The sequence below is a fragment of the Papio anubis genome, chromosome 2 (genome assembly GCF_008728515.1).
Source record: "Papio anubis isolate 15944 chromosome 2, Panubis1.0, whole genome shotgun sequence".
Classification (NCBI taxonomy): Eukaryota; Metazoa; Chordata; class Mammalia; order Primates; family Cercopithecidae; genus Papio; species Papio anubis.
The window spans coordinates 177,974,647-177,992,453 of record NC_044977.1 but is presented as its reverse complement, the minus strand read 5'-3'; the positions used below and the strand labels follow the sequence as shown (position 1 = coordinate 177,992,453).

The 17,807-nt window shown below is 43.0% G+C and overlaps 1 protein-coding gene across 9 annotated transcripts in view; it reads left to right on the top strand.

The window, feature by feature from the left end:
* OSBPL10 (oxysterol binding protein like 10) overlaps nt 1–17,807 on the top strand; it is a 325,500-nt gene that overhangs the window by 62,514 nt on the left and 245,179 nt on the right. The window contains exon 1 of one of the 9 annotated variants that reach the window (XM_031662897.1): nt 10,149–10,534. The exons of 7 other annotated variants lie outside the window; for them this stretch is intronic. The gene's annotated coding sequence lies outside the window, so the exon portion shown is untranslated. Of the gene's footprint in view, nt 1–10,148; nt 10,535–13,993; nt 14,552–17,807 lie in introns of those variants that run through there. One more of the 9 variants, XM_031662898.1, reaches the window with a different exon arrangement.

Sequence of the window (17,807 nt, the reverse complement as noted above, 5' to 3'; positions counted from 1 at the left end):
TCATGAGTTTGACTCATGTTTAACATGTTGATATCTCAACCCTAGCCTATTAGCAAATGGATTAATCTAGATTCCTCTTCTAGTTTATCTGTTCACCCCCATTTCAGTAGTGAGAAACTTGGAGTATTAGTCCATTTGCATTGCTACAAAGGAATACCTGAGACTGTACTTTATTTTAAATAAAAGGGTTTTATTTGGCTCAGGTTCTGCAGGCTATACATAAAACATAGTGCCAGTATCTGCTTCTGGTGTTGGCTTCAGGAAGCTTCCAATCATGGTGGAAGGTGAAGGGGGAGCTAGTATATCACATGGTGAGAGAGGGAACAAGAGAGAAGCCAGGCTCATTTAAGCAACCAACTCTTGGCATGAGCTAATAAATAGAGTGAGAACTCACTCATCACCAAGAAAATGTCCCCAACCCATTCGTGAGGGATTGGCCCCCATGACCCAGGCACCTCCCATCAGGCCCCACTTCCAACATTTTGGATCACATTTCAGCATGAGATTTGGAGGGGACAAATATCCAAACCATATCGCTTGGCCTCTACCATCTACCATCCATTTACTTAATTGTTTAGTTCCAGCACACATATGTAGCAGTAGCAGCATTGGTAACCTGCATCGCCATGGGAAGCAACTTTATCAACTAGAGTACAGTTCTTATGTGCTCTTCCTTTTGCCTTTACTCTTACAGATGCCACTCATTTGCAAAGTCACTTAGGTTACTACTCTTTCTCCTACCTCCTTCAGTAAGGTTGTTTCCTACATTTGTAATACAGTTAGATTCTTTTGTCACAGACTGGGTTCTTTCCTAGGATCCCATGACTTCCTAAATGATTTTTCTTTTTAAATTTGCATATATCAAGGTTCACTCTTTGTGTTGGACAGTTCTATGAATTTTGACAAATGCATGCCACATACCCACCATTATAGTATCATACAGAATATTTTCACCATCCTAAGAATTCTCCATGCTTCACCTACTTATTCCTCCTTTCCTCTCCTAAACCACTAGCAACCCCTGATCTTTTTAATGTCTCTATAGTTTTACCTTTTCCATCTTCTGCATTTAAAATTTTTTACATTTGAATCTCTTGAATACCCACTGACAATGGCTGGCCAGTCAGAACTCATAGTCATGATTCTATTATTTTGTTCCTCTGGGGGGCACAGGAAGTTGGACTTCTCTTTGGAATAAAGTAGTGGATAGTTATGAAAGCTAAAATGCATTATCTTAACAACACCTCCATGTTTCACAGTCTGCACTATTGGTGCCACTATCCTCTAATAAAAAAGTGCTTTCATTGCAGGCTTCCTGCAAAGCCTGATTTTGTGGATAGATTTGCAGTGCCTGTGTAGTACTTCCTGTTTTCCTCGGCCCAGGATAGTGATTGCTACTTACTCAGCAAACAGTTTTGGAGGCACATTCTGGAAGCCATTCCTCCTCCTTTGTGAACTGCCTTCCTGGACCTTTGGTAATGATGTTTATTCTCTGGTGATATGACTGGGTGAAAGAGGCAAATCAGATCCTCACTTAGAAATTTGAATTGAAGAGATATAGCCAATTCGTGAGCACATTCCTGGAATTCTAGAAGGTGTCATCTTGGGAACTGAAACCACTATGCTCATTTCTGGAAAAACAGAGGTCGGAACCAGAGGGAGAAAACGAAGCTTCCTTTCTGTTGGTTGGACTTCCAGTCTTTGCTCCAGCCTTCCTAAGCCCTGGCCACCTTCCTTGGCTCCTGTGAGATGCCTTGAGCCTCCTTCAGTAAGTCACCCCTATATATCCTCAAGCAACCAAATTAGTTTCTGTTACTTGCAATAAAGAAGTCATAGGGGATTTATCTATGTTTTAAATTTAGTCTTTCCTCTGTGGAGTGCTGTTCTAAGTGGATTTGATATGTCAGACTTATTTACATTAATACTAAAGCATTATACAGGTCATGATAGAAATCTGTGTCAGAGGCAAAGGAAGGAGTGGTTGAGTCTACCTGAGGGCAGGAGAACACAGTCCATGAAAGAAAGAGGTGACCTTTCCAGGTGGGCTGGGCAGGGCATTCTGGGGAGAAGGTACAGTGTGAGCAGAAGCCCAGCACTTGGAATCATCTTCAGGACTTGCAGGATGTTTGACATAGGGTGTGACTGGGGGCAGTTAGTAGGCAGGTGAGATCCAGGCTATGAGTGCCTCATGCTGTGAAGTTGGACTTTATGGTGTAGATCAAAAGCCACAAATGGGCTTTGGATGGGCTGTGGCCTGCATATGTGTTTTGTTTTGCTTGTACAAATGTTTTCCATCATTAGTTGCCATGATTTAAAAATCAAATGCTTTCCCTTAAAAATCTGAATAGGTACAATCTACCACTGTCTGACATTTTCTGGAAGATTTATTAATAGATGGTCTAGCAGTAGTGGGCCTGCATTCCATGTGGCGCAGGAAATGGGATGTGTGGGCCCCTGTTGCCATGGTCCCACCTGGTCTACCCCATACACTGACTTTGCTTTCCTATCCTTATAGGCTTGGGCTGGAGGTAGTGGGGCCAGTGACTTGCTTACTTTCATTTGTTTCCTGTTTAGTCAGCAGTGGTCGCGGTGATGACCACCTTCCTATCTCATTAACCCTTTTCCTGTCTGAGGTGACTTTCCACTCCAAACTCTTTAGACACAAAGCTACTCTGGAACCAGGCAGCTCACTCCTCAGGAGGCTGAGGCGGGAGGATCCTTTGAGCCCAGGAGTTCGAGGCTACAGTGAGCTGTGATCACACCACTGGACTCTGGCCTGGGCAACAGAATGAAACACTGTCTCTTTAAAAAAAGAAAAGAAAAAACGAAAAGAAAAAGCAACTCCAGTGTGTGTCTTCTAGATGTTTTTATTTCATTTCTAGGGACCTGTCTTGCTGTCTTTTAACTTTGTCATTATTACTGTTTTTTAAAGCAAAAAAGAAAGTTTAAAATGCTGGCATAAAGGTTAAGCGACTTGTCATTGTGTTTTTAATAACTGAGGAGGGCTTTTCTGTTTGGAAAGAGATATTTATAGTAAGTTGTTCTTTTTCAATTATTAGTTTATTAAAATAGTAAATTTTAAAACCTAGTGTTTCTTGAACTTTCAGCTCAACTTGTAGATAGTTTTTTATTTATAAAGTAGTAATTTTCATGTCAAAAATGGTTTCACTTATTCATTGATTAGCCTCACTTAGTTTCTAAATTTAACAAATTAAAGTTATTAAGGCTGTTATCACCACTTACAAATTTAATTACAGTCCTGTAATGTTTTAAACTCTAATCACACATTTTAAGTATCTGTTTCTCTCAGACACCTGAACTAAGGCTGATAACAAAACCAAGGAGCAAAGTCAGCCTCGTGCTTCAGCAGCTCTTGGGAATTAATGCAGTAATCCTGCTGGAAGCCAAGAGAAAAAAAGAATGCCTTAGTCCAGTCAAGGTTACGTGTTTTGAGGTACTGATTGATTGATTGTCAACATACTGGATCTGCTTGTACCTTCCAAGGTGCTCTTTCAGATCTCAGCAGCTAGTTTCTTTTCTCTTTTTGTGTTTTAAATCAGGCAGCCTCTAGAAGCAGAATAGGTTCAGAGACTCTCAACAGCTGGTGGTTTGATAAAAACAAAGCTTACTTGTGAGTAGGAGGTTTGGGTGTCTGTAGTCCTTCAGTTGGGAGTTACCTATTTGCATAGGTTGTACTTGTCTGCAGCCAGGTGTCCTAAACTACCCAGCATGTAAATTAACAGACGCTCTTGAATATACTTTTTTTCTCTGTAGTCAAGCAGTAAGGATTTACTCTTTTATTTTTCACAACGTAGCAAAAGACACCTCATTAATAGCTTTTCACTATAAAGACTGTAAAGATTGAATGACTTTCTCGGTTGGTTGGGATTCCTGGTGGAGTTGGACACTTAAATTCCTTTGCCAAGGCCTTTGGCCCCACCTCACATGAATGCTGTAACTGTCTTGTAATTTCGTGTGTGGGGCCTAGTGTGGGCACTGGTGGGATGCTGAACCCTGGCTGTGACACCGACTTTGTCTTGTCTTATTCTCCAGTGTCCTGTTGACCTTCTCCTGCAGTCTCATTATTGACGTACACAAGGGAAGTAAAGTAATGCAAGGAGACACAGCCTCACATTATTTAGAAGAAACGCTTTTGGAGAGGCTTGAAATCGATTTTTTGAAATTAAATATTAGAACAAAAGAGAGATATTTAGTTTGCATATCTTAATAGGAGTCAAGGCTTACAATAAAAACATTTATTAAACCATTAAAGATGCAAAATAGAGATAAGCAACCATTTGCAGGAGAGGGCCAGGTGGATGAATCAACACAATTGGTCTTTTTGGCAAGAACGTTAAAACCTGTTGGTTTTGATTTTGTTAATTGGAAAGAGCGAGGGAGATTAACAGGTGCCTGAGAAGTAATTAATCAGGGATTTAGAGCGCTTTTATGTTATCAGGGAAAGGTGATTATGAAAGTGTCCACTTCAATCTTTAAGAGTACTGAGTGGAACAAACATTTATATTTTTATTGTATTGATTAACATACTCAGTGGTGAGCCATGGACTGTGGAAAATGATCATTTGTAGGGGGTGGTGATAAAAGACTAAGAGTCAATTTAGGGTGAGGTTTGGTACATGAAAAAAGGTGTCAGATATTTTACTTCTGACTGCTCATGAGAACAAAGGCATCATAATGCTTATAACCAACCTGCTGTTACACTTGACTCCTCTGTTTTTAGAGGCAGTGGGTGGGCTGGCCACTCACTCTACACCTGCCAAATCACCCATTCAGGAAGACAAACGAAGAAGGAACATTTTATGTAACTTTAGAATTGGGGAAATAGGTGAGTAGGAAGCTGTACAAAATATGCACATTGGTTTCTGCATGTTAACTTATTTTGGGTTCTAGAATGTAGAAGCCAATATAAGTGCATCCATGTTTGTGTGCTATAGCCTTTTGGATAGAATGTGATCAGTGTCAGAATAAATATATACATACTTATTGTGCATTATTTCCTTCCTGGAGACAGTGCTGGATTCATCTTTTTTTTTTTTTTTTTCTGAGATGGAGTTTCACTCTTGTCACCCAGGCTGGAGTGCAATGGTGCGATCTTGGCTCACTGCAACCTCCACCTCCCAGGTTCAAGCGATTCTCTTGCCTCAGCCTCCCGAGTAGCTGGGATTACAGGCTCCCGCCACCACACCTGGCTAATTTTTTGTATTTTTAGCAGAGACGGGGTTTTGCCATATTGGGCAGGCTGGTCTCGAACTCCTGACCTCAGGTGATCCACCCACTTCGTCCTCCCAAAGTGCTGGGATTACAGGCCTGAGCTTCCACGCCTGGACTGGATTTATCTTAAAGGGTGTTGCATGGTTGGTTACAGATAATTTTTTTTTTCAACTTTTATTTTCGATTTGGAGGTACATGTACAGGTTTGTTACCTGGATATACTGAGTGATGCTCAGGTTTGAGGTATGAATGATCCTGTCACCCAGGTACTGAGCATAGTATGCAATAGTTTTTCAACCCTTGTTCCCTCTCCTTCCCTACTTTAGTAGTCCCAAGTTTTTATTGTTGCCATCATTATGTCCATTAGTACCCAATGTTTAGCTCACACATATAAGTGAGAATATGCAGTATTTGATTTTCTGTTCCTGCATTAATTCACTTAGGATAATGGCCTCCAGCTGCATCCATGTTGCTACAAAGGAAATGATTTTTTTATGGCTGCATAGTATTCCATGATGTATGTGTACGCATTTTATATATCCAGTCCACCACTGACGGGCACCTAGGTTGATTCTGTGTGTTTACTATTGTGAATAGTGCTGTGATGAACACATGAGGGGTACCAGAGAATTTGAGGACAGGAGTTGGGAGGGGAAGTGGAAGGGAGCAACTCCAGGAAACCACCAATAAGAGGAAATTTTATTCATGATAATTTTTTTTCCCTGTTACCATTCAATGGCTATTTATTAAAAAAAAAATGTGTTCAAAGCAGTGCACTGGGTGCAGATGAGGATACAATAGAAAACAACAGGCGCAGTAGTGGTTCACACCTGTAATACCTGTGCTTTGAGGCCAGGAGTTCGAGGTTACAGTGAGCTCTGATTGTGCCACTGCACTCCAGCTTGGAGCTTGGGCAACAGAGTGAGACTTTGTTTCAAAGGGAAAAAACAAAACCAAACCAAACAAAATACAGTAGACACATCCCCCTGAACACAGCTTATACCCTGGTGTAAGGCTGTTCAATGGATCCTTCAGCAGTGATGGCAATGATCCATAGGTATGTTGTCCTATATGGTAGCCAGTAGCCACATGTGACTATTGAGTGCTTGAAATGTGATTAGCTTGACTGAGGAACTGAATTTTTTATTTTATTTAATTTTATAATCATCTTAAATAGTTGCACATGGCTAATGACTACTTGGGCATTTGTAGTGGGTCAAGTGAGTTCTTGTTCTCATCTTCATATTTAGACCACCTCATTTGAGGTAACTAGGAAAATTTGATACTAAAATCCAGAGTCTCGGCTCAAATAATTCCATATACTGGGAAATCAGAGTCCCATCTTGGATGTATTTTTGCTGTGACATTTCTCAAAGTGGGTTCCATGGAATGCTAGTCCCATGAGATATACTGCCAAAAAGAGTGCTGTGGTTAGTAAGGCTGGGAAATGCTGCCTGCTGCCATATCTTTCTGGAGCTGCGTAATGAATACAAGCGTATTTACAGACTCTGATAAATCACACAGTAGAGAAATTGATACTTGGTAGAGATGTATTGTGGCTCAGTTTCCCAAACTTAGTTGGCGATCGCACTCTTTTATTTACCACTACCTCTGAACACTTTTTCGGAAATGCTATTCTAGGGAGATAACTGAGCTTGGGTTAGGACTGTCTTAAAAATGAAAGGAAGAGGCCGTGTGCGGTGGCTCATGCCTGTAATCCCAGCACTTTCAGAGGCCGAGGTGGGTGGATCTCTTGAGGTCAGGAGTTTGAGACCAGCATGGCTAACATGGTGAAACCCCGTCCCTACTAAAAATACAAAGATTAGCCAGGTGTAGTGGCAGGTGCCTGTAATACCAACAGCCTGATGCAGGAGAATCACTTGAACCCGGGAGGCAGAGGTTTCAGTGTGCTGAGATTGTGCCACTGTACTCCAGCCTGGGCAATAGAGCAAGACTCTGTCTCAAAAACAAATAAACAAACAAACAAAAAGGGGGAAATGGTGGTTATAGCCTCTGGTTAGTTCTTGGTTCTCCAAGAATATGAGAATTCTCCCATTCTTCTAGATTTTGGTGGGTTAGAGATATGAACAGGATCGGGGCATAGAATTGCATATTGCACATTTGGGCACTGAAAAAATGCTTCTTGTCAGTAACAATATCTTCAGAGTTTTTATACGTATATTGTGTTCACCTTGGTTAGTCAGTTTCCTAATTGTTTCTAAGTTAGCCTGTGGTCTGCAGTGGTCTAAGGTAGCCTGAATTAATACATGCACAAAGAGGTTGAATAGTTTGATTTTGCTTTTCTCCTGTTTAGGTTTATAGTACTTGGGCCAGGTGTGGTGGCTCACGCCTGTAATCCCAGCACTTTGGGAGGCTGAGGCAGGTGGATCACAAGGTCAGGAGATCGAGACCATCCTGGCTAACACGGTGAAACCCCATCTCTACTAAAAATACAAAAAATTATCCGGGCATGGTGGCAGGCGCCTGTAGTCCCAGCTACTCAGGAGGCTGAGGCAGGAGAATCACTTGAACCTGGGAGGCGGAGCTTGCAGTGAGCTGAGATCGTGCCACTGCACTCCAGCCTGGGTGACAGAGAGAGACTCGATCTTAAAGAAAAAATAAAACAACAACAACAAAAAAAAACCCCTAGTACTTCTGTGGCCACTTATACCTGCTGACTCCCTTTACAAAAGCCTACAAGGCCTCCAGAGGCGGTATTAAGGTCCCCTCATTTACTTGGTATAAATTAAAAGCACAGAGTCTAATGTACATCAATCAATGGCATTTTAGACATTCTAGTTAGATCGTATTATAAATCAGTTCTTACGCTATTATATATGCGAGCGTGTGGGTATATGTGTGTGTATATGTGCAAACACAAATCAGATCTCTAAGCTTGCTCATGCCTTACTTAACAATACAACTAGGCTGGACTCAAGGTTATTCCTATAATAATGCCACCCTTGCTCACCTTCTGCAGTACTTTCTTGAGCAACAGAGAAGGAAATGGATTGAGCAGGTCATGGGAGTGGATCCTGCTGCATCCATCATGCTTGTACGCTCCATCCATCATGCCTGCTGTGGCAGGAAAAGGCTCAGAGCTGCTGGGTAGTGCATCTTCCAAGGTCCCTTTCAGTGCCGAAATTCTGTCACTCTATGACAGCTTTATTGAGAGTTTCCATTGTAGTGAAGGTGCATTGTGGTCTAGCTGAAACTCTAGCATCAAAGGAGAGACATGCTCAAAATACTTCAAGGCTTCAAGAGAAAATGTTGATGATGAAGTTGATTTTTGGCCTTATAAGAGGGCCAGAGCTTCTTGGGTGCCTTAACTTACCATTTCATTCTAAGAGTGTAGAAAACACTGCTTGTTTCTGCCATTTGGAACTTCTCAATAACTAATTCTTCTTCAACTTTACTAATGTCACCCCCTGACCCTGTGACTATCAATATTTTGCCTTAATTTTTTTTTTTTTTTTTTTTTTTGAGATGGAGTCTCCCTCTGTCGCCCAGGCTGGAGTGCAGTGGCACAATCTCGGTTCACTGCAACCTCTGCCTCCCGGGTTCATATGATTCTCCTGCCCCAGCCTCCCAAGTAGCTGGGATTACAGGCACCCGCCACCATGCCCAGCTAATTTTTGTATTTTTAGTAGAGACGGAATTTCACCATGTTAGCCAGGCTGGTCTCAAACTCCTGGCCTCATGATCTGCCTGCCTTGGCCTCCCAAAGTGCTGGGATTACAGGTGTGAGCCACTGCGCCAGGCCATTGTTTTTTTTTTTTTTTTCCCCCAATTTAAACATTGTTTACTATGATAAAATATACATAACAAAATTTATCATTTTAACTATTTTTAAGCATACTGTCCTGGGATATTAAGTACATTCGCATTGTTTCGCAGCCATCAAAATTACCATTTTTAATTAATGCTTGTCTGCATGGAGGATGAGGGGAAATTTCCTCTTGGGGCCTGACCGTCCAGCACCCGCCTGTACTAATAAGTTGAGACTGTTATTCATAAGCAAGACTTGCCAACCCAAGTCGACCTCTTTCATAATATAACTAGACTTGTGGAAGGAGAATGACTAACTTTTGCATATTCCCTGTTTGAGGCCACTTTCCTTCTGAAAGGAGACGAAAGAAAGTTGTAGCGTGAGCTTGTCCAGCCTTCGGCTTGTGCTGCCTGTGGCCCAGGACAGCTTTGAATGCAGCCCAAAACCAATTCGTAAACTTTTCTTAAAACATGAGTTTTTTTTTTGCAATTTTTTTTTTTTTAAAGCCCATCAGCTATCATTAGTGTTAGTGTATTTTATGTGTGGCCCAAGACCACTCTTCTTCTTCTTCCAGTGTGGTCCAGGGAAGTCAAAAGATTGGACACCCCTGTTGTAGTGGGAATGTTGAAGGTATTACCCCAAGCCTAGTGGTGTTCTCCCATTCCCCTGAGGGTGTCTGGAGATTTCTGGGGAAGGGACAAAATGCTCAGAACCACCAGCGGCCACTTCCCATTCCACTCCTCCACCCCCATGAGAGTAGCTTTCAGATTAACCAGCCCGGCCGGGCGCGGTGGCTCAAGCCTGTAATCCCAGCACTTTGGGAGGCCGAGACAGGTGGATCACGAGGTCAGGAGATCGAGACCATCCTGGCTAACACGGTGAAACCCCGTCTCTACTAAAAAAATACAAAAAACTAGCTGGGCGAGGTGGCGGGCGCCTGTAGTCCCAGCTACTCGGGAGGCTGAGGCAGGAGAATGGCATAAACCCGGGAGGCGGAGCTTGCAGTGAGCTGAGATCCGGCCACTGCACTCCAGCCTGGGTGACAGAGCAAGACTCTGTCTCAAAAAAAAAAAAAAAAAAAAAAAATTAACCAACCCACTGTTTTCGTTTTACATAAAGTTTTATTGGGACGCAGTCATGCCCATTTGTTTACTCTAATCTGTGGCTACTTTTGTGTGGTATCAGCAGAGTTGAGTAGTTGGAACAGAGACTGCAATGGCCTACTGAAGCTAAAATACTGACTTTTTTGCTTTTTCCAGAAAAAGTGTGTCAACTCTGTAGGCCCTGAGCACCCTTGGCCCTGTGCCTTCTTTCAGTTCCCCCTCAAACAAGGTCTGAAGCGGGATGGACTTATCTGAGTACTGTGTGGGTGCCGTGTTTAATATGGAACCCTGCCCTGGTGTCCTGAAAGGCTGGGCTGTGGAGATGAAAAGAATCAAAGCAACAGCCCAGGTGTGGCAGAAGACAATGTTCTTTTATTCTGGACCATGCTTGAGAAGAGAGCTTGCTGGTTTACATAATGATCTGAGTAAAGTAAGTAGGAGTCCTTTAATTCATGAAGTAGTTTATTTGGAAGTTAATTTAAGGATGCTATAAATATTTGTAAGGTTGGGAGACTTACGGATTTGGTTAAAGGAAGTGGCTGCCATTTGTTAAATTTTACAGTGAAAGCTTGAGGGTATGTCAGTACTGCCTTTGATTTGTCATACATTCCATTTACCAAGAAGTCCAACTGAGGAGATGCTCTGTTCCCAGACTCTGAGTTCTTTATTTTTATTTTTTGAGATAGAGTCTCACTCTGTCACCCAGACTGGAGTGCAGTGATGTGATCTTGGCTCACTGCAACCTCCACCTCCCAGGTTCAAGTGATTCTTCCACCTCAGGTTCCCGAGTAGCTGGGATTACAGGCGCGTGCCACCAAGCCTGGCTAATAATTTTTGTATTTTCGTAGAGACAGGGTTGCACCATGTTGGCCAGGCTGTTCTTGAACTCCTGACCTCAGGTGATCCACCTGCCTCAGCCTCCCGAAGTGCTGCGATTACAGTGCTGGGATTACAGGCATGAGCCACTGCGCCTGGCTCCCCGACTCTGAATTCTGCCAATAGGTTGTCCCTTACTGAACCCCATGTCCCTCCTTTCTAAAGGCCAGGAGATGGCCAGGTGCAGTGGCTCACACCTGTAATCCTAGCACTTTGGGAGGCCGAGGCGGGCAGATCACGTGGTAAAGAGATTGAGACCATCCTGGCCAACATGGTGAAACCCCATCTCTACTAAAAATACAAAATTAGTTGGTCATGGTGGTGTGTGCCTGTAGTCCCAGCTACTCGGGAGGCTGAGGCAAGAGAATTGCTTGAACCCGGGAGGTGGAGGTTATAGTGAACTGAGATCGCACCACTGCACTCCAACCTGGTGACAGAGCAACACTCCATCTCAAAAAAAAAAAAAAAAAAAAAGGCCAGGAGACAAGGATGCAAAATGATTGTCTTGTACAGTGCCAGTGCAGCCAGCCTCTTGGTGCTCCTGGATTAGGCTTTTTAATGTCTTTAATTTCTTAAATGTGTATGTGTTTAACTTTTTTTTTTTAATGGTGTTAGGGGGTTGGTTTCAAGGCTGCTACTCAGAGTGGGGGCCATTCTAGTAGATCGATGTGGGTTCCTAAAGGCAGAGTCGCATGTGTTTCCTGTGGGATGTGAAGAATGGCCCTAGAAAGAAAAGCTAATGTGGCCACTGAGGGTTACGTCAGTCACAGTGCGCTCGCTTGGTCTGAGGTGGAGGGAAGTGAAATCGTTGGAGTGTCAAAGTGGCCGTACTGACTTGGTGAGTTACTGTGGAAATGTTCATTTGCACTTTTTTGCTAATGAAATCATTTGCTGAGAGATAGAAATTTAGTGAGAAGTTCCTTCTCTCCCCCTTTCTTTCTTTTTTCTTTTTTTTTAACCTTGAGCCGTACCAGCAATAGCTTTCATTAGCCACAAGAGTCATAGAGTTAATGGAATCTTTGATTTTCCATCATGCCAGCTCCCTTTCCCAAAACTAATCTTCAGGTGCCTTAAGAGACAGCCTTGGAGAACAAAATGCAGAAGACCAGAAACCAAATCGTGTTGGTATTCGGTTGAATGCTAATATATTTTGGTGGAGGTCATTATTTAGAAACTATAGCTCTTGATGATAAAATTACCGATGGCTTTAACAGTTCCAGTAGAAAGGAGAGTGTTACAGAAATATGGCTTTGAGAGACCACTGGAGGGCCAAGGCCAGCCATCTGAAAAGGTGATGTCAGCTCTCAAGTTCTTTAGTTTGCTGATTGACCTCTAGGTAGTTTTCCCTTAGCTCAGTCTATAGAAAGTAAAAAGACTTAACACAGTCATTAAGAATTCTGACAAATGCTAGCTATGTTTTAACATTTTATTCTAAGACACTTCTTAGCTAAATGATACTTCTCTCCAGTGACCTAAAGTTAACGGCTTCAGAAGGCCCTTGACCTGGCTCTGCTTCCTGTAGAAATGATTTCAAGGTTTCCAATTGGTTACTAATCACTAGTTAAGTGAAAGCCAAATAAAACAATGCTACTTGCAGTTCCCTAGGGGAGCCACTCATCTCCTCTTTCCATCTCATTGCCTGAAAGTGCTGCCATCATTTGTAGGAAATCAATATCTCCAGGTACTTAAAAAATATCCTGGCCTATGGAAATGGACTGTTATATCAGGGAATTGATCGCTACAACCCAGGGAATCGCAGAATGTTTAAAGGCAAGCAAACATCCTGAAGTAATAGAAAACCAAAGCCAATGATGTTTTTTCCTGTCCAGTAGTTTCCTTAACCTCATCCTCACTAGTGAACTACATCCGACATAGTTAGGCCATTTACATGGCAAAAAACACCTGGCACCGTTGTCCTGGGCTGGCCATCTTGCCTGTAGATCAGCTGGTAGAGCAACAAGTTATCAGGCTGCAGGTGCAAGAGAAGGGAGTGGCTCTTCTAGGTGTGTTGGAAAAAATTAAAAAGTACACTTTTCCATATGACCAATCTGCAATCTTTGCCTGGACAATTATGCTAAACTGTTAGTGGATCCCCCTTCCCCTCCCACCCGAGCATCATTCTAGAATGAGCTGCTAGTGTCGTGTCTTTGCTCAGAGCCCTCCTGGGGTTTCCCTTGATATCTGGAATCAACCACCCAGTCCCTTTTATGCCTGCAAAGTTCTGTGTGAGCTGGCTCTTGTTCCCTTTATCTCCCATCACTTCCCCGTGCTCACTCCACTCCTGTTGTGCTGGCTGTTCTCCAGCACACCAAGCCTGCTCCCCGCTTGGAGTCTGTATTTATTGCCTGGAACACAGTTATTTTTACCACCAGCATGCTTTACCCTTTTCTTTCCGTTCTTTGCTCAGAATCACCTTACAGACAGGCCTTCCCTGACCTAGTGAGGTTAGAACTGCTCCTCTACCGCAGCCTTTTCCCAGCCTCCAACTTTGTAGCCTGTTTTATTTTTTTCTAAGCCACTATGGACACTTATCATGTTTGTGGATATGTTTATAATTTCTTTCCTGCCACTAGAATATCAGCTCCACAAGGGCAGGAATGTCTGTTTCACTCATTGTTCTATTCCCAACATCTAGAGGAGTCTTTGGCAGTGAATATCAACAAGTATTGAATAGGGAACCTCATAATTTAATAAAATAAACCATAGAACAAAATTCAAGTATCTGGTCCTGGCCCTTGTCCTTATATGAACTAGTTATGAGACAATGGAGAGATCACATAATTTTTTTTTTGAGGTGGAGTCTCACTCTGGCCCAGGCTGGAGTGCAGTGGTGTGATCTCGGCTCACTGCAACCTTTGCCTCCTGGGTTCAAGTGATTCTCCTGCCTTAGCCTCCCGAGTAACTGGGATTATAGGTGCCTGCCACCACGCTCAGCTAATTTTTGTATTTTTAGTGGAGACGGGGTTTCACCATGTTGGCCAGGCTGGTCTCGAACTGCTAACCTCAAGTGATCTGCCCACCTTGGCCTCCTAAAGTGTTGGGATTACAGGCGTGAGCCACTGCGCCTAGCAAGAGGTCACTTAAATTTACCAGTCTTACTTTTCTTACAAGTAAAGGGCAATCAAGAATACCTCCCCTATTTTTAAGATGACAAAATGAGATAATCAGATGAGTATGCTGGAAGCTCTGTGTATTGGTCTGACCTAGAGGTCTTTTTTGGTCTGATACCATGGGGCCTTTGCATATAGCAGATCCTCAAAAGCCATTGGCTTGCTATTGCTTTTACTCCCTGGTCACAGACCTTGTGATGGGTCTGTGCATCTGTGTATCTGTGCATCATTGCATCTGGGGTGTGACCTATGACCTAATGGACACCTTTCAATAAATTATGACATCAATAATTCAGAGGCTGACTGTGTAATTTCACTGCTCCCAAAGGCTGCAGAAATGATCTGCTTTCTAGAGCCATAAAAGTTCTCTTAACATAAAACCTTCTACAGAAGTGGGTTTCACAGGCAGGCTGTCTTCAGTGACTGCAAGTGACAGTTTTTCAAAATCGAGTTTTACTTCAGTGAGTTTTCTTTTAGCCATGGATGATCTAAAAACATAGTTGTTACCATTGGGTACAACCTCTTTTGTCTTGAAATTTGAATCCAGGCCGGGGACGGTGGCTCACGCCTGTAATCCCAGCACTTTGGGAGGCCGAGGCAGGTGGATCACAAGGTCAGGAGTTCGAGACCATCCTACCTAATACGGTGAAACCCCTCTCTACTAAAAATACAAAAAATTAGCTGGGCGTGGTGGTGGGCGCCTGTAGTCCCAACTACTCGGGAGGCTGAGGCAGGAGAATGGCGTGAACCCGGGAGGCGGAGCTTGCAGTGAGCCAAGATCACACCACTATACTCCAGCCTGGGCGACAGAGCGAGACTCAGTCTCAAAAAAAAAAAAAAAAAAAAAAAAAAAATTTAATCCAATCCGCTAGTGGTCCACCATGCTTGGCAGATTTGGTTCTCACCTTTTCTTCCTGCTCAGAGGAGAGGAGTAGCCAGTGGGGGAGGAGGATTAGAGGGGTCAGGATGGCCTCAAGATTGATTCATCAACATGGACCTAATTCATCAAGTCCTGATTGATTGGAAATTGGTCACTTTGCTAGCTGTATGTATTCGTAAAGTACCCAAAATGTCCCTGGTTATGGAGAATAGTTTTGGCTTTAAAGAGCTTTATGTGTTGGTGGTGATGGTGGTGATAATAGATAGTGAGTATGATAATGGAGGGATACATTTCTATTTAATGATCTTTTGCCCTGGACCTGTTAGGGCAAACTTCCTCCATATGCATGACACTATGCCAAGCCCAGAGCTATGTTTAATTGAGTGACATAATGTCAAAGAAGTTTCTAGTTTAATTGGCAGAGATAGTCATAATATTATTGGTAATAATAATAGTAGGAGGCTAAATGATTTCCCAGTTTTTTTTTTTTTTTTGGCTCTAGTCTGCTTGTGGGAGAGTTGAAGTGGGTCATATATATTTTATGAAAAATAATTTAAGAGGTAGTTGTGGGGTGGGTGAAGAACAAAGTGGAAAGGGGTTAGTTTTTTGGTTCCCTTGTTGTGAAATAGATTGCTTTGTTTGTTCTTGCTTGGCAAATTGAAATGGCAGCTGAGCCAACTGAAGCCATGGACTTCAGTTCTTGACTATGGTGTTGTTTGTGGAATCGAAGGAACTTAGCAGGAGACACTCCCCAAACTCATGTTCCTTCCATAGGAGAGTAGATTAATAAAGTTGAATGTGGTGACTGTTGCTCAAAATTCAGGCTGGATCTGAATATGTGTTTGTTCATCTGTGGAGAACACACTTTTTTTTTTGTTCTTGAAGTGATGGGTATAGTCAGAATAATTAATCAAGTGATAGGTTTTTTTGTCAGGGAATGTTTTACTGTCTTGCTAAGAAGTGTTAGTTTTTTTTTCTAGAGTGGTATGATGGATATTTCAAGCCAGATTTGAAGAATATCATAGTCAATGCTTGGAATTCAGTGATGTTTATTAATCTTTGGCCTCCTCTCTCACTGGGCCTTAATCTTGTCTATTGTGATGAGAATTCACTAGGTTCTGGCTGGGCACAGTGACTCACGCCTGTAATCCCAGCACTTTGGGAGGTCGAGGCAGGTGGATCACTTGAGGTCAGGAGTTCCAGACTAGCCTGGCCAACATGGAGAAACACTGTCTCTACTAAAAATACAAAAATTAGCTGGGTGTGGTGGCACATGCCTGTAATCCCAGCTACTCAGGAGGCTGAGTAACATGAATCACTTGAACCCAGGAGACGGAGGTTACAGTGAGCCAAGATTGTGCCACTGCACTCCAGCCTGGGTGACAGAATGAGATTCCGTCTAAAAAATAAATAAATAGAAATTAAAAAATCGGAAAAAAATCATCAGGTCCCTTGACATAGAGCTCTTTGTGGAATGCCACATGCTCTTTGACATATTGACAAGTTTGATATCATCGGGTGACTTGAGGACTAGGAAATCACAACTCATATGTATGTATGTATGCAGAATGTGATCACAAACTCATGTCCCTGAAAAATTAAGCTGTCTATGCAGGCAAGAGAGTGATTTCGTTCAGAGTAACTGGTATTTCCTTCATTTATGTTATTCATATTTGACAGACACATTCTACTTGCTGTGTGCCAGATACTATTTTAAGCATTTTACAAATAACTTATTTCGCCGTCATTGAAGTCCTGTGAGGTGGACGCTTCTATTACTCGATTCCTTTGTTGCTTATACTTTTGTTTTATATTCAGGTGGCAGCCTATAGGCAGATGCTTGTAGCTGCCTCTAGTTTAAGAAAAATTCCTTGGAGAAAATCTCAGCTCTGCCTCATAGCAGATGCCCTCCTTTTCCAGAAACCTGGGAAAGTTCCACCTTGATTTGAACTTGCTGGCCAAACACCGGCTGTCTCTGTCGGCACAGATTTTGACAGGTTCAGACCCAGATTGGAAATGATTTTGATTCAGGTTGCTTTTGAGTCTGTGGAGAGTCAGAGTTTGTGGCAATTTCAGCCCACTCTATCCTCTGGGATTATGTGTTCCCAGAGAGTAAACTGTGTGGCCCCAGAGTCACCCTAGGAGGCTCTGAGTGACCGTGGATTTTGTGTTTTCACTCTGTGGATGTTGTGGTCACGGTGGATCATGTTGTGTGAAGTCTTGGGAGCATGTGTTGGAGGAACAGTTGAGATTTTAATCTTATTTTTGGTGGCTTATTTGGTATGTCCAACCCTTTCAGGTTAATTAAATGCCCGGTAGAGCTGGCCCACAAGTGGATTTCATTTTGAAAATGTGCCTGTTTTCCAGGAGCCCTTTGTGGCAGCCTGGTCTGGTTGCCCAAATATCATTTTGGCTTCTTGGTGCCTTAGTGCCTGGGATGAATTGGCCTGCCTGCTGCAGTCTCTTCTCCTCAGCCCTGATATCCGCCGACTGGGTGGCTTCGATGCGCCTGCTGAGGGCTCTGGTTTCCTGCCAGTCTGGGAGGCGTGGGATCCCTTGCTTGGGAAGGGTAATCAAGCAGTACAACTAAGCCTGGGTGTGAGAGGTGGATTAAAGTGGGCAAGGAAGAAGCAGGGGAGAGGGAGGGAGCCAGCCGTCTGGAGTGGCTGGAAGAGGCAGAATATGGGCTCCATCCTGGCTGGGACCCGTCAGCCCTTGCGAAGACTTTTTGGGCGGTAGTATTATAGTTTGGGTTTTCCCCGTTCATCTTCTCTGCTTCCCCTCTCCTAGGTTTTAGCTGCCCACAGAGTCCTTTGAGGAGGTGATTCCTGGAAACC